Below are 17765 nucleotides of genomic sequence, written 5' to 3' on the forward strand. Positions count from 1 at the left end.
AATGAGGGCACATGATGCCAAGTGTTTAGGGTTTCGGAATTGGGACCCGTAAATAGCAAATATTATGAGGTTCGGTACCTCGTGGAGGTTATTGGCTAAAACTTGGTGTGAAAGCGGTCGTTTTTGTGAGTTGCTACTTGCCTTGTCTTTATCTGTGATCACCGTATTTAAACTGTTTTCCGCTTACTCTACTGTGTCATTATTATGGTGTTCCGCTGTTAGTTGTTGCTTTTTTTACTGCAATTACCGTATTATTTGTCATTATGCATAGTCTTTATATAGATATCGTACTATGTTGTTTTTACACTTATACATGTCCAGGTTATCTAGTCCAGTAGGTGTCTTGACTGTCCCTCGTCACTACTCCACTGAGGTTAGTCTTGATACTTACTGGGTACCATGTGGTGCACTCATACTACGATTCTGCACAATTTTTGTGCAGATCCAGGTATTTCGACGTCATGTGATCGTTAGCTAGTTGTGCGGTTTGTTGCTGTGGAGACTCAAGGTAAACCTGTTGCTGCGCTCGTAGGCTTCGGAGTCACCTTCTAGTTTTTGTATTGCACTGTTTATCCTTATTTTGGAACAGTTTTATTTAGAGGTTTTCTAGTAAAAGCTCTGTAGAGCTTATGACTTGTACTACCGGTTTTGGGATTTTATAAAGATTTCTATTTCGAAATTGTGAGATGTTAGTTAAATATTGTTGTTATTTCAGTTAATATTAGGCTTACCTAGTCCCTAAGACTAGGTGTCATCACGACCTCCTACGGAGGGAGATTTGGGTCGTGACAAATAACTTCCTAACCTCCTAACTAACTAATGGATGTCTATAGTGCTTCAAATAACTAACCGTAATTACGGTGCACTAACTAGCTTCCCTTATCATGTTACCTTCTTGTTTCTACACTCCCCCTCAAGCTAAGTGGTATGAAGATATCAAGTAAGCCTAGCTTGGACAATAAGTACTCGTGCTGTACTCTAGGCAACCCTTTAGTCAGCACATCTGCCAAGTGTTCCTTTGTTCCCACATACTCTGTCTTGACTAACCCTTGTTGTATTTTTTATCGTATGAAGTGGCAGTCAATCTCTATGTGTTTGGTCCTTTCATGAAAGACAGGATTGATAACTATTTGTATGGCTGCCTTACTATCACTGTAGATGGTTAAAGGAAACTCAAACACCACTCCTATGTCTTTGAGTAATCCGAATATCCAGACTAGTTCAGCTACTATCGAGGCAATTCGTCTATATTTTGATTTTGCAGAGCTCCTAAAAATGGTACTTTGCTTCTTTGATTTCCATGATATTAGTGAATCCCCATGCTTAATGAAAAAACACAGTCACAGACTTCCTAGTCAAAGGGCATGCTGCCCAATCAGCATCATAGGAGGCTGAGATTACACCTTTCTTTCGACATGACAAGAGCACTCCTTGTCAAGGGTGATTCTTAACATATTTGATCACCCTAATGGTTGCCTCCATATGAGATTTCTTAGGCTTCTGCATAAATTGGCTGAGTGTTTGAACACTAAATACAATGTCTGGCCTTGTTACTGTCAAATATAAGAGTTTGCCTAATAATCTTTGGTAACTAGTAGCATCTGGTAATAATGCATCATCCAAGTTGTTGGTTGTGCTGTGTTCATCATAATCACGAGTAGTGAACTTCACATTTAATTCAAGAGGTGTAGCAGCAGGCTTTGTAGCACCTAAATATTTTCATTGATGCATCAGAATGCCCAGTGAGGACCTTGCAAACTCTATCCCAAGGAAGTATTTCAACTCCCCTAGGTTCTTCATCTTAAAAGCCTTCTGTATTTCTGTTTTAGTATTTTTCTACTAGAGTCAAATCAGGCCCAGTGATGAGAATATCATCCACATAGACTAGTATGACAACAGTGCAACTTCCAATCCCTTTGTACAAATAGAGAGTGATCATGTTGGCTTTGTATGAAGCCAAAGTGTATCATTGCTTCTGATAGCTTTGCATTCCATTACCTGGGTGCCTGCTTAAGGCCATATAGGGATTTCAAGAGACTGCAAGCTGTCCTGCTCCCCCTTGACTCTGAAATCCCTAGGAAGAGTCATATAAATTTCATCAGGCAAATCACCTTGGAGAAAAGCATTATACACATCCATTTGATGGATGTGCCAATGTTCTGAGGCTGCAACAGATAAGTCTATGGTGTTACGTACATCCCCTCTTATGGACTCAGCGTCCTCATTGGATTTTGCCTCAACGCATGGGTTCGCCAAAACTCAGCATTGAGGTTTGCACCGCCTAATCGGGATTTGCCTAAACTTAGTTAAACTCTGACCCACCATCGGCAAGGCTGACACAAGAGTGGTACTGATACCATGATTTACCTTCTAGGTAATTAAATTAAATCTAGACATAACTTAGAATATAGTATTTTATCGTGTTACTACTATCCTTACTAGTAACAACTCCTTCTGAGTTCCATGACAACTCTGACCATATTGGAGACATCATCACCTCTTCTTTTCAGTACAAAGTCTTTGAAATATTTATGATAGTTCTCATTCGTTACGGCCCTGAACGAGATCATCTCGATCTTAACTATTCTCTTTCTTGGGATACACCTTCCTTGGTCAGTCCCCGGCTTAAACGTCATTCTCCTCTTAAAGGCAATTAGTACCATAAACCATCCCACTTGTAGACGGTGATGTCTTGCTAATTTTTCTTCTTATATCCTCTAATCGCGTCGGTATGTCAATCATTCTATTGACCAATGAAAAATAGAAGTTTGATTCTCACTTTAAGCTTTAACACATGATCTAGAGTAAGGAAGAATGGGAAATTTTACTTAAATGTCTGTTGTCCCTCGTTTATAGAAGTGGGGCCCTCACAACGAAACCATCTTAACAACTGGACTGAAAGTCTCTTGATAATCAATTCCTTCCTGCTGACTGTACGCCTTAGCCACTAATCTGGCTTTGAACCTTTCAACCTCCCTCGTAGCTTTGTATTTAACCTTGAATATCCACTTACAACCAATAGGCATCTTGCCTGGAGGAAGTGATACAACCTCCCATTTGTGATTAGCCTCCAAGGCTGCTATCTTAGATTTCATAGCCTCCACCCACCTTTGGTCTTTGACAGCCTCTTCATAGAAGGTAGGTTCCACAATGGTGGAGAGAGCTGCAAGGTAAGACTGATAAGAGGGAGATAAACTTTCATAGGAGACATGGTTGGCAATAGAATATAGGGTGTGAGTGTTTGTAGGCAGAGTGACAAAGTCCTTGAGCCATAATGAGGATGTTTGGTTCTGAGAGATATCCTCAGAGTAGGAAAGGACTCATGTGCAGGAGATAAAGGACTAGGCCTGCCTTCAGACAAAGTAGGAGACAAACTATCACCAGTTAGTTGATTTGGTGAATTGGTGTGAGAAGGATGACTGATAGCTGAGGACATTTTTTCACAGATAGGAGGTGAAGAAGGAGGCATGAATAGGAGGAGAGATAGATTGAGAGTCTTTAAAGTGGAAGACATCTTTTCTAAAAGAAACACCTCTATTAACAAAGACAGTTTGTGTAAGAATGTCCCAGAGAATGTAACCTTTCTGAGTGTCTGAGAATCCCATGAGCACAACAGGCTTGGCCCTAGGCACGAGCTTGTCTGTGTCCTATACTTGCCTTGCAAAGCACGTGCAGCCAAGAGTTCTGAGATGTCCCACCTGAGGCTTCCTGTTGTACAACAACTCATAAGGTGAATGACCCTTCAATACTGAGGATGGAAGTCTATTAATGAGATATGCTGCAGTAAGAACACATTGACCCCGGAATTTGATGGGAATGTGAGCTTGAAATCTCAAAGCTCCGGTGACTTCTAGGAGGTGCATGTGCTTCCTCTCGGCTACTCCATTCTGCTTTGGAGTGTAGGCACATGAGGTTTGATGGATGATGCCAAGATTTTTTAACACAGTTCTACATACTGAATTTAGAAATTTAGTGCCATTGTCAGACCTAACAACATGACTGCTTTATTAAACTGTGTATGCACAAAGCCAATGAACTGGCAACACAACACAAACATCACATTTTAATTTCAATAGGAATATCCAAGTCATTTTAGTGAAGTCATCAACCATTGTGAGAAAGTATTTATAACCATCAAAAGTTGCAATCTATAAGGACCCTATACATCTACATGAATGAGATCAAATGCACTTGTACTCTTGACACTACTAGTAGGAAATGGTGTCCTGGTCTGTTTAGCACAAGGACAGACACAACATTTATTAATAGTATTTGTAATACTAGTTTGTTTGACAGTAAATAGTTTCCTCAGAACAATAATGGACACATGACCAAGTCTCATGTGCCACAAGGCTATATCAGTAGAGCTGGTTCAGAAGTCAGTCTTTGAGCCAATAGCTTCCAAGGACACAACAGTCAATCTTTTATTTTCATGTTGTTGTAGGAAGTACAAACCATCTCTTTCTCTACCAATTTCCTTTACCGTGCCATTGAAGAGATCCTGAAACACACAAAAATCAGCATAGAAAGAGGCAAAGCACCTTAAGTCTCTTGTCATTTTAGACACTGATAGCAAGTTGTACTTAAACTGTGGCACATAGAATACTTCATTTAGAGTGTTGTTGTTTGATATTTGAGTTTCTTCAATATGAGTCACCTGAGAGACAACTCCATTTGGTAACAAAACTTTTCTAGAGGAAGAGGGTTCAACTATAGAAGCTTTATTTAATATATTGGCATTAGACACTATGTGGTTAGTTGCTCATGTGTCAATGATCCACTCATGTGGACTAGTGAAAGTTAGTAATGCAATACCAGTACCTGCTAAATTAGCTTAAGAAGCAGGTGTAGTACTATTGTCACTTGCTGAAGAAGAACTAATTGTACTATTATTCAGAATATGCATAATCTGATCATATTGTTCCTTGGTGAGGTAAAGGCACCACCTCCTCCAAGTTGTGGTTGTTCAGCAACATGTCCCATACCTACATGTTGATTGTTGTTCTGCAAGGGTTGGACAGACCTTGACTGCATAGTAGAAGTCAGTGAACCAAGAGTTGGTTGTCCACAAGGCTGTGTGTAGGAGCCTAACTCAGGTAGTGAATTGTAACCACCAGATGATGAACTATATTCAGGTATTAAATTATAAGCACCAGCTCCCCCTTTCTTAACTTTGTAGTCTGCTGGATAGCCAACTATCCTATAGCAGTTTTCCTTGCTATGACCTTTTAGTTTGCAGAACTCACACTGTAAGTTGAAGTTCTTTTTGTACTTTGATCTGTTACCAGACTTAGAACTGTATAGGGTTGTGGATTCATAGTGTCTACCAGTTACATTAGGTGAGGGGCCTAAGATTCCTACTGAACCGGCTATATTTCTCTGACTCTCCTCACTAATTAACATAGCATATGCTTGATTTACATAAGGAACAGGTTTCATCATTAGAACTTGACTACGAGCTTGTGAGTAGGAATCATTTAAACCCATAAGGAATTGATATACTTTTGTTTGTGATGGTGTTCAGTGAATTTCTTAGTTTTTGGGCAATCACAGCCGGGATGTTGCACTAGATCTTCAGTATCATCCCATAAATCCTTCACTTTCGAATAGTACACAGAGACAGATGAGATACCTTGTGTTATGGTTGCAATTTCCTTGTGTAGGTTGTAGAATCTAGTGTCATTCACTTTGTCAAAGCGCTCTTGCAAATCCATCCACATAGTGTGGACATTAGTCGCATAGGCAATTCCACTGATCAAAGTCGATGCTATAGCATTCATCAGCCACACGATTGCATTTCACCTTTCGTCTACCATCCCAAGCTTATTCCGACCTAGAAGAGCAATTCTCATAGATCGATACCACAACGAGAAGTTATCTGTGCCTGTTAATTGAAATGAGATTAGTGAAATTCCACTCATATCAGAAGGTGCCAATTCAGAGGATGAGTGACTGCAACCGAAATTCCTTCTTCAAATTCATCTTTCGATGATACTTGAGAGGTTTCAGTCATAGTTGTAGCTATTTCCTGCTCAGAGTTGTTTATCGCTATTGTTGACTACTTAGAGCTTTGAAATCGAGATGGGAAGAAGAGAATTGAACATAGAAGAAGTTGACGAAGAGAATTGAGGAGAGTATAACAAATTCGGATCAATTTGCTAGCTTCAATCCATAGCTCGAAGATCTGATATCATGTTAGATTTCAGAGAAATCAGTGAGAGGAAGAACCCTAGAATAGGGAAGAGCACATGCAGAGAGAGAGAGAGAGAGAGAAAGCAGAAGAAGAAGAAATGAGAGAAATAATTTTCTGTGTATTGAATGTAACTGTACAACTATATTTATACATCAATAATTAATTAATAACTTTCTAATCTCCTAACTAACAAATAGATGTTTACAGTGCTTCAAATAATTAAACGTAATTACTGTGCACTAACTTCCCTTACTCTCTATCATGTCACTCCTCTTGGTTCTACAAAAAGGGAAATAGTAAAAAGGGGATAAAGCTAGACGAAGGTTAGTGAGTTTTCAACTTTCCATTGCATTTGAATAACTTTCATAAACAACTCAACTTATTTACACGTAAACAATTTTTTAATTTCTAATAACTGCGTGATGATATTTTTTCTTTTTACATTATTGACCAACAAAAATTAAACTTGTGGTGTAATGACACCTCTTGTTCTAGGTTTGTCCACGTACAAATAGGTACAATGATGCTCTACCGCGATTAGAACATATATTCACTTCCTATTTATCTGCTTAACTACATTAGTAATTAAATTATGAGATGATGTTTTATGCTCAATACTACACAAGAGGGGTGATTTGTGTAGTGCCCAATTTGTTGCGTGCACCGTATTATCGAAGGACTTGGTTCTTCTATGCGTTCCTTACACTAAAATTGCAGAAAAAATAATGCAGAAAGTAAAGAATACAAGGATTTTTCCGTGAAAAATACATGGCTCAAAAGGTGAAAAAAGCACGACCTACTACCCGGTAGGATTTTTCCAAACACTTCTCTACAACTCTGAGACAACAACAAAGTTTACAAACTCTTGCTAACCTAAGGATTATCTCTAACCCTTGCAGCAACCGGCGATAGGCTGTTGCGACTGCTTCAAGTTAACTCTAACTTGAACACTACAACTAGAGTATACAACCTCTAGCAAACCTAAGGATTAACTCTAACCCTTGTAGCAACACGCCATAGGATTTTGCGATTACTTCAAATTAACTCTAACTTGAATAATACAACTCATGTACCTAGTACAATTTGCATCGAAGAAAGCTGAAAGGTACAACTGAAAATGCCTACTACACTTTGAACTAGAAATCAAAAAAGGCACATACAACTCTTTATGGAGCTGGTTCTTCAATCTGGTTCGTGTAGCTTCAGGATCGCGCTCTTAAAACTCACAGGAATTGCTGAGAAAATGCCTTGCTATTTTACTCTCAATTCTTACTTAACTTCAGTATATATGCATCACATGTAAAAGAGAACATAACTTATATATATAGAGTTAGTAAATAAAGATTAATTAGAGTTCTAATGCTTTACTCTTCCTTGGTAGAAAAGTTCTAGTTATCTTCAACTTCTAACTCCTTCCTGTATTGGGTAAAACTGAGTTTAAGATGACATGTCATGACATGTAGGCAGGTCAAAGAATGATGATTAGCAAAGGCACGAGTTGCAACAGATACGAGCGGAAGCACAAGAAGAGGCACGAGCAAATATTCAAAAGACTCGATGATCGTACCTATTTAAGTCTAAAAGCTGAGAAGAATGATCCTGACAGCACAGGAGAGCCCAGATACAGTATTTAATAAGAATTAAATACTGAAAACGTTAGAGAATCTGTATTAATTTACAATGATTATGTAACGTAGCATTTAAAGCCTTGAATCGTCCATAATGACCTTATTATGACAAAGGCAAAACGTATAACTTAAAAATAGCTATAAAAGGGAGAAGACTGATCATTTGTAGGGACACGGAAAAATCAACTGAATATATTGGATTACTTTATTTTCTGTTATCTATTTGTTACCAAAATCAATTACTTTTATTCATTTTCGATTATCAGTAACCCGAAATCTTCTAAAAATAAAGCTTTGACTGAAATTCCATTTTTTGTCAAACAAATTGGTTCCGTTACCGAGAATCTGATAATCTAATCTTTCTTAACCTTATCTATTTCGTTACATCAACAATCATGTCAAATGTAAACGACAACACCCAAGGAAACCATCAACTCCAAGGAGACCCACAAGATGTTCACACTCCGATCCCTTCTCCACAAAGTTCGCCTCGTCGGTCTCGAGAAAGAACTCCTGATGGATCTCACTCAAACGCAAATGCTCAATTTGACAACGATGAAGCTATCAATGAAGCTTTGCAGAAGCTGATCGCTCAACAGGTCAATAAAGCTCTTGAGGCTTTTGCCAGGCAGTTACCTGTTGCACCATCAACACCAATTCCAAATACCAACACTTTGGAAAATCCTCGTTCTGGGCTTGTTAATTCAGCCAGTGGTGGAATCCCCAGTGAGTCACGAGAGGGAGAACCAGGTAACTTAGTCAGTTCCGATTTATAAAATTTAGTTCCAACATTGCAGAAACAGCTCAAGGAGCAAAGTGACCGCATAGAGCAAATACCTGGAATACCGCCTGTAATCAAAGGAATCGATATGGACAAATATTCACAGCAACCTTGGAAGCCAAGCGCTGCTCCTCTAACTATTCCAAAGAAGTTCAAAATGCCCAATATTCCAAAATACGATGGAACAACTGATCCACAAGACCACGTGACTGCATTCACAACTGGCGTAAAAGACAACAATTTGACCAAACAAGAAACTGAATCAGTATTGGTCAAAAAATTCGGCGAAACACTCACTAGGGAAGCATTAACATGGTATTCTCTTTTACCCAAAAATTCCATAAATTCTTTTGCTAAGCTTGCAGATTCATTTATCAAAGCACATTCGGGAGCTCAAAAAGTCGAAAAGAGAATGGAGGATATTTTCAAAATCAAACAAGCGGACTCCGAGTTGCTCAGAGAGTTCGTGGATAGGTTCCAGCGTGAAAGAATGACCTTACCATGTGTACCAGATAATTGGGCAACTATAGCTTTCACTGGTAATTTGAATGAGAAAAGCTCAGAATCCACGAGGCGACTCAAGGAAAGTCTTCGTGAATTCCCAGCAACGACGTGGAATGACGTTTACAACAGGTATAGCACGAAGTTAAGGATCGAAGAAGATATTATCTCACAATCTCAAAAAGAAGAAAAGGTGAGTTCAAGACGGGCGGAAATAGAAAAAAGGTCCGGTAAAAACAGGTACGAACCATATATGGGCCCAGCTGGAAAAGATTCACGGTCAAAGCATGATCATTCAAGGTATGACCATAGATCTAGAAATAGAGAATCAGGCTCATCATCGAGGTATGGAAATGATCGTAACACACGAGAGTCACGAGATGATGATAGAAACTTGAAGGCACGATTTGGAGGTTATACAATGTAAGCACTTCCGAGCTCATAGCTGTTTTAAGAGGCATGGGTGATAAAGTGCGGCCAAAAGAAATGAGATCGAATCCAAACAGGCGTAATCCTGATCACTGGTGCGAATTTCATAATGATCATGGTCATAAAACGGCAGATTGTAGGTTGCTACAGGGTGAAGTTGATCATCTGTTGAAGCAAGGATATCTCACCGAATTATTCAGTGAAAAAGGTAAACAAGCATACATGAAGAACAGGCAGGAGCCCCCTAAACCGCCCTCTCCAAAAAAGTTCTGTTAATGCTAAAAGCGGGGGCGAAGAAATCAATGGCGTGACGTATACAACAGCAAATAAAGTATCCAAAGTCACGATTACCCACAGGAAGCGGGTGCCACATGTCTTAGAGGAAGAAATCATTACGTTTGATGATGCAGAAGCGGGTGACGTATTGACTCCACATAACGATGCACTGGTAATATATTTACTTGTACATGACACTAATGTGAAACGAGTTTTGATTGATCCAGGTAGCTTTGTGAACATTATTTTGCTAAGAGTTCTACACGAGATGCAAGCCGAAGCTAAAATAGTACCCAAGGCGCATACTTTGTCTGGGTTCGACAACTCCAGCGTTGTGACGAAAGGTGAGGTAATACTTACTACATTCGTAGAAGGGGTCGTCAAGGATACAAAGTTTCAGGTGGTAGATATGGAGATGGCTTACAATATGATTCTCGGAAGACCGTGGATCCATGAGATGGATGCCGTTCCGTCAACCTTACATCAAGTTATTAAATTTCCATCACCATGGGGAATACGTCAAATCCATGGAGATCAACAGACATCCAGGAGTATCAACTCCGTGGCAGATTCGAGTATGAGGAACGAAGAAAAATAGCAGTTACAGAAACCAGTTGAGGATACTACAACACAAACCTCAACTGAACAAGAACGAACAGATGTAGACTCAAGGCCTGATGTCATTCAAGAACCAGAGGAAAATGAAAATATCAAAACAGCGATTGAAGAGCTGGAGGTTGTAGTATTATTCACACAATGGCCTAAAAGGAAAGTCTACGTAGGGGCCAATCTAAGCCAGGGCATGAAAGGTAATTTGATTGAATTTTTGAAAACTAACGTGGATTGTTTTGCTTGGTCCCATTCTGATATGACAGGAATACCACCGGAGGTAATGACTCACAAGTTAAATGAAGACCCCTCATATCCACCTGTCAAACAAAAGAAGAGAAAGCAAGGAGCTTTTAAAAATCAGGTGATTCAAGATGAGGTCCAAAAATTACTAAAAATCGGGTCTATCCGCGAGGTAAAGTATCCTAATTGGTTAGCTAATATTGTTGTAGTACCAAAAAAGAATGGTAAGTGGCGAGTTTGTGTAGATTACATAGACCTTAACAAAGCTTGTCCCAAAGACTCTTTTCCATTACCACATATAGATCAACTAACTGATGCTACTGCAGGACATGAGTTGTTAAGATTTTTAGATACATATTCAGGTTATAACCAAATTAAAATGGATCCTTTCGATGAAGAAAAAACTTCATTTATAATAGACAGGGGGACTTACTGATATAAAGTAATGCCTTTTGGTCTTAAAAATGCTGGTGCAACATATCAAAGACTGGTGACCAAAATGTTCCAAGAACACTTGGGAAAAACTATGGAGGTCTATATAGACGATATGCTCGTTAAAACTCAACATTCAGGGGATCATATATCACACTTATCAGATACGTTTCAGATCTTGCGGAAATTCAATATGAAATTAAACCCTGAAAAATGTGCATTCGGTGTTGCATCAGGTAAAGTTTTAGGTTTTCTTGTTTCTAACCGTGGTATTGAGGTGAATCCAACGCAAATTAAAGCCATTGAAGAAATCCCTGATATGCTTACAAGTAAAAAAGAAGTGCAGAGATTGACAGGAAGAATTGCAGCTTTGGGGAAATTTATTTTCAATCATCAGAAAACTGCTTTAAATTCTTTTCTGCTCTTAAAAAGCAAGATCAGTTCGAATGGACTGAGGAGTGTCAACAGGCGCTCAAAAATTTTAAAACATACCTGTCAAATCCGCCGTTACTCGCAAAACCAAAGGTTGGAAAAAATTGCTCATCTATCTTGCTGTCTCAGAAGTAGCGGTGAGTGCTGTCTTAGTTCGTGGAGACCAAGGTAAACAATCTCCAATTTATTATGTCAGTAAATCATTATTAGATGCGGAGACGCGGTATCCTCAATTAGAAAAACTTGCACTTGCACTAATCATGGCTTCAAGAAAATTAAGGCCTTACTTTCAATGTCACCCTATTGCAGTAGTAACTGCTTATCCATTACGCAATATATTACACAAACATGAGTTGTCTGGTAGATTAGCCAAATGGGCTATAGAATTAAGTGAATATGACATTACTTATCAGCCCAGAACCGCGATCAAATCTAAGGTGTTAGCAGATTTTTTGGCTGCTTTTTAGCCAAGAGATGCAATTAGAAGCAGAAAAAGAATTACAGGTGTTCAACGGGTCTAATCCAGGAATTCGTACCTTGTTTACTAATGGCTCATCTAATGTGAAGGGAGCAGGTTTAGGAATTGTTTTGGTACCACCTACGGGTGAGACCATTCGACAAGCCATTAAATGTCATTCTATAACTAACAATGAAGCAGAGTATGAAGCTGTGATTGCAGGTTTAGAACTGGCACGAGAACTTGGCATTAATCAAATTGTAATCAAAAGCGATTCGCATCTCGTGGTTAACCAAATGCTGGGGACTTACACATCCAGGGAGGCACGAATGCAGCAATATTTGGAAAAGGTACGGGATTTGATTAGACAATTCCAAACCTGGAAAGTTATGCAAATACCAAGAGATGAAAATGTCGAGGCAGACGCCCTATCCAATCTCGCATCTGCGGCAGATGTGACAAGCAATGAATATTGTTCTGTAATTCATTTGTTTCATTCAGTACTTGATCCAGATAAAAATGAGGAAAATTTTAATAACTTAACCTAGGATTGGAGGAAGGAGATTATCACTTTTTTGCAGTATGGTACCGTCCCTGAAGACAAGAAAAAAGCCCACGCGCTTCGGAAAAAGGCTGCTCGATATTGTTCAAAGCAAGGCAATCTTTATCGAAAGATGTTCGGTGGCCCCTTAGCAAGATGCCTCGGGCCTTCTTATACATTATATGTAATGAGAGAGATACACGAGGGGCATTGTGGGAATCACGCGGGAGGAAGATCACTGGTAAGAACCATGATTAGAACAGGCTATTATTGGCCTAAAATGGAAGAAGAAGCGGCGAATTTCGTGGCTAAATGTGATAAGTGCCAAAGGTATGGTAATAACATGCATAGACCTTTAAACTGTTACATCCGGTCATTGCACCGTGGCCTTTTATGAAATGGGGGATGGATATCGTGGGACCATTACCACAAGCAAAGGGACAGGTAAAATTTTTGCTTGTACTCACTGACTATTTTACTAAATGGGTGGAAGCAGGAGCATTCAAACAGGTGCGGGAAAAAGAAGTTAGAGATTTCGTTTGACGAAATATCATATGTCGATTCGGTGTGCCAAAGGAAATCGTGTGTGATAATGGCCCTCAGTTTATAGGCGCACAGATCACAGAGGTTTTTCAAAGTTGGCAAATCAAAAGGATAACATCTACACCTTATCATCCGGTGGGTAATGGCCAAGCTGAGTCAACAAACAAAGTCATTATCAACAATTTAAAGAAGTGTTTAGAGGAATCCAAAGGTAATTGGCCAGAAGTGCTACCAGGTGTTTTATGGGCATATCGCACGACAACAAAAACAAGTACAGGTGAAACACCATTCTCATTGGTGTACGGAGCTGAAGCTTTAATTTTGGATGAGATAGGGGAACCAAGCACGAGGTATACGCAAGCGTCAGAAGAATTTAATGAAGAGGAGATGCACATAAACCTTGACTTACTTGAAGGAAAAAGAGAAACTGCATTAATAAGAATGGGAGCATAAAAACAAGTCATTGAACGATATTACAATCGAAAGGCACGGTTAAGATACTTCAAGATTGGGGACTTCGTACTCAAGAAGGTTTTTCAATCTACGAAGGTGGCTAATACGGGAAAATTGAGTCCAACTTGGGAAGGACCTTATAGGATTCATGGTATTGCGGGAAAAAGGAGCGTACGAGCTGGAGACAATGGATGGCAAGATATTACCTTCACATTGGAATGCCGTTCACCTGAAGAGATACTATTTCTAAAAGAATACCCACGGTTAGGTATCTTCATTTTAAAATTCTATTTTTTGAATTATTAAAGTTTTACTAACGATTTTAGATGATAGGCAAAAAGTTAGCCCGTACTAAATGATGAATCACGACCTGCAAGGCACGTGGAATAAATTGAAATTCCCGGTCTAGGGTTACAACTATTCTGATAGAAATTAAGACGGGTTAAGCAGTCTTCATCTATAATCGCTTTTCCGAGTCCCGTGTGTTTTTCCTTTTACAGGAAAAGGACCAAAATGAGAGGAACAATCAAGTGCTCGAGACTTCATACTTCAACGCTCAAACACTTGGGGGACTATATAATATACATAGACAGGTGTATTAAGAAGGCAAACAAGAAGATTGAGAAACAATCAAAGATCAAGCCTGAAAAGTTCACTCATTGAATGAATCAAGTGCAGAGCAGAGTCACGAGCTAAGGCCAAAGAAAAACCTTGTCATAGTTAGGGTAAAGGCAATGTACTGAAACGGGTTATAAATAAAAACCTTGTGTTCATTTTCTTTATTGAAATATGTTATAAGAAAAACAGTCACGAGAAAGTTATAGAAGTAATTCAAATACATGTAAGGTATTCTCCAAAACTAGACAAAGTTCAAATAAAAACTTGTCAAAGTCATTTCAAGAAACATGTGTATTCCTATTTCTTTTATCGTATATTAACACCATTATGAAGTTGAGACGTCTTCTTCATTAAGTGTCGAATATAAAAGGGCCCTCTTTTATAATTCATGATTGATTTAAGACATTCATGAGAAAAAGAAAGCATTTTACAAAATAAAAATGCAAGTTATTCAGTAAGTCCTTAAAAAATAAAGGCAAGAATAAACAAAACAGAAGTTCAAACAGCAACGGAAATTTCTTCATATTAGAAAAGTTTAGACTAAGCATGAACTTAGTCATAAACCAAAAGTTGTTTACACAAAATGCCCCATAAAAGGTCTGGGGACTTAACGTTTTAAATAAACACTTAAAAAGACCAAGGGTTTCCACCACATACCATCAAAAAGAAAAAAACAACAAAAGGGATTTAAACAATATAAACTTTTCACTGAGAAGTTGAAGGAACTGAGCAGGAACATCAACAGCAGCGGGCTCAGCTTGACTTGAAGGAGTGAGGATACCCGTATCATCTTCAACATTTTCAGAAGCTTCAGCCACGGGAGAAGAAAAATCTTGGCTCTGCTGGGTTTTCTCAATAGTCTCTTTGATCTTGGCTAACTCAGATTCCAAGTTAAAATTCTCTTGGCTAGCTTCAACGAGGGTATCATGGCGAGAATTTAAAAATGCCCAACTTACTTCAATGGCAGTTTTATCTTCAAGGATTTCATAATCTCTCTCCCAGTCAGCAATTTCATTTTTTAACTTTTCATTTTCAGCCAAGGCAGATTCATAAGAAGCTTGAAGAGAAGCGTGGGAATTTTCTGAAGAACAAACCTTATCAGAAGATACCCGGAGGTCTTCTTGAGTTTGAGTCAAATTCTGCACGAGTTCACCAGCATACGCTTCTTTTTCACCCAAGAGAGCCTTCAACTCTCTAATTTCTTCACTTGCCTTGGACAATTGCTCGGAAAAAGAGGTCTCCAGACGAGCCTTTTCCTTATCAGCTTGTTTTGAAGAAGCCTTTTCAACTGCCAATTTTGAGGTCAAAGCCCGTACCTGCTGCTCTAAGGTACTTTTACTTTCTTCTAGCGTTTCCACCTCAATTTGAAGATTGTCACACCGTTACTTCCAATTATCTGCTTCCATTTGATAGTCACGCGTTAGTTGTTCAGAGAGGGTAACTCTTTTCATCATCTCCGTGCCAATTAAATTGACCTAAAAGAGAAGAGAATATGAGAACTCTGAAAACAGAAAAAGGTTAAGTAAAGCTTGAAAAAGGGATACCTTTAAAGAAGCATGCACTATGTCATTCATCAAGGTCAAAGAACTGTGGCTATCAAGCTTAGCTCTTTCAATTGGACCAATCAAAGGCTTAAGCCACACGTTTGCTTGACCTGATTTCCTTAAAAGATTACCCTCAGCAGGAACTTCAATAGTGACTTGCCTCATAACAGTACCTCTACTTGAGGAACCAACCTCAGTATGATGAACAAGTGGAGGGGGAATTGTTGAAGGAGGTACAGTAGAAGCAGTAAAAACAGTTTGGGGAGGAACGGAAACATCCACGATCGGCAAAGAAGGAGTCACAGGAGTAGAAAAAGAAGCCAGGGGTGCTTCATCAGAAACAGGACCAAAATCTTCACTACCAAACCCGCGGTTAAAAAACTGCTCAACAGAATCATGAGCAGCAGCGGGAACATCATCAACATCATCAGGTATCACCACTGTGGCTTCAACAGACTCGGTAAGAGGAATAGAACGGCGGGGGGATGATTCATCATCAGAGATAATACGTCTACAAGCCCGTGGCCTTGTTACCAAGGAACCCTCATCTTCCTCTTCTTCAGAGTCTTGGTCATCAATGGCTTTTCTTTTCGTTTAAGAGCCCAAAATTATTTCTTTGGCCCTTTCGTAAGAAATACGAGAAGCCACGACCGCCTCAGCACTAATCCCTCGAACTGCAAATCCTGATAAAAAGAAGGATTAAAACAAGTTCAGGAAAAAGCAATGTGTAAAATAAAAAAAATTATTACCATGAGTTTTCACTTTCCAACCAAATCGTTGGGAAAGAGTCTTCCAAGATCTACCCTCCATTAGGGCAGTGTTCAACAGCTTTCCTACCCAAATATGGAAATTGGGAACATCGTCCACAACTCCCATGGTTGCTGGAAAATAAAAGGAAAGTTAGAATAAATAATCATCAAAAATTGAAGGGAAAAAGGTACGAGAAAATTACTCACGTGCAAAATTCCACCTCTCGGGGAAGGGAACATTTCCATCACCCACCAAACCAACGGTGGGGGCAGCAACAAACCTGGCATACCAGCCACGGTCTCTGTCATCCTCTGGACTAACCAGAACTCTTTTGTTCCTTGCTACAAGAGTGAAAACACCATTGCAAAAAAAGTATGGGGGAATAAAGATGAATTAGATGGGAGAAAGTAAAAGGCACACCAGCCATATTGGTCAAATGCCTCAAACAGGCAACCACCCTCCATACTATAGGGCCAATCTGACGTAAACATACGTCGAAAAAATGACAGAATTCTAGGATGACAGGGTCAATAGAAGGTTTGATTCCTAAGGTGAAAGGATATATATAAACAAAGGAAAATACCATCAAATAAGAGGTGATTCTTTGGTTCGCATTAGGAATTATGATGGGGAAGTCATGACTCCAATGGCAGTCTTTACGAACTAAAAAAATCAGACCTTCAGTGATCTGAGTTGGGATATCAGCATGATCTAAAGAAGATACTTGATTTCTAAGAGACTCTCTATCATTATAGAAAGATAGTTCCGCAGGAACTATCTCCTCTACTAGAGGTTCACGAAGAGGCTCAGAGGATTCCTTACTTCTAGAGGAAGATATATGTGAAAGAGAACCTCTGGTTCTAGAAGAAGGGCCAGAACTGGATGAAGGGAGAGAAGAACCATGTATGGATGAAGACCCTAAATTACGTAGTCTACCTCATCCTCTTCTACTCCTATTAGGGACAAGAGAAAAGTTATCAACTATGGGGACTCTCCTAGGGTTAGGGTTTGGTAAAGCCATGGCAGTACGAGGAAGGTAAAGAACAAGAATTGAATATTCTAAGAGTTTTACGAGGAAGATGAGAAAAAGAATTGAATATTCTGAAAGCTTTATGAGGAAAAGACAAAGGCGAAAAACTAAATTTATACTAGGAAGCAACCGTCAAAGGAAAAGGTACAAAGATGGAAAGGTCATAATGAGAACTGTCGCTTCGTGATTAGTGAAGCCGTAAAAAAGCCTTAAAAGGCGCTGCAAAGTTGCAAAGCCAATAAAAGGGCGCCACGTGTAATAAGCATTAAATGGAAGTGACAATTGAAGCATCGATTCTAACATAG

The sequence above is a fragment of the Nicotiana attenuata genome, unplaced genomic scaffold (assembly GCF_001879085.1).
Source record: "Nicotiana attenuata strain UT unplaced genomic scaffold, NIATTr2, whole genome shotgun sequence".
NCBI classification, from domain to species: Eukaryota; Viridiplantae; Streptophyta; class Magnoliopsida; order Solanales; family Solanaceae; genus Nicotiana; species Nicotiana attenuata.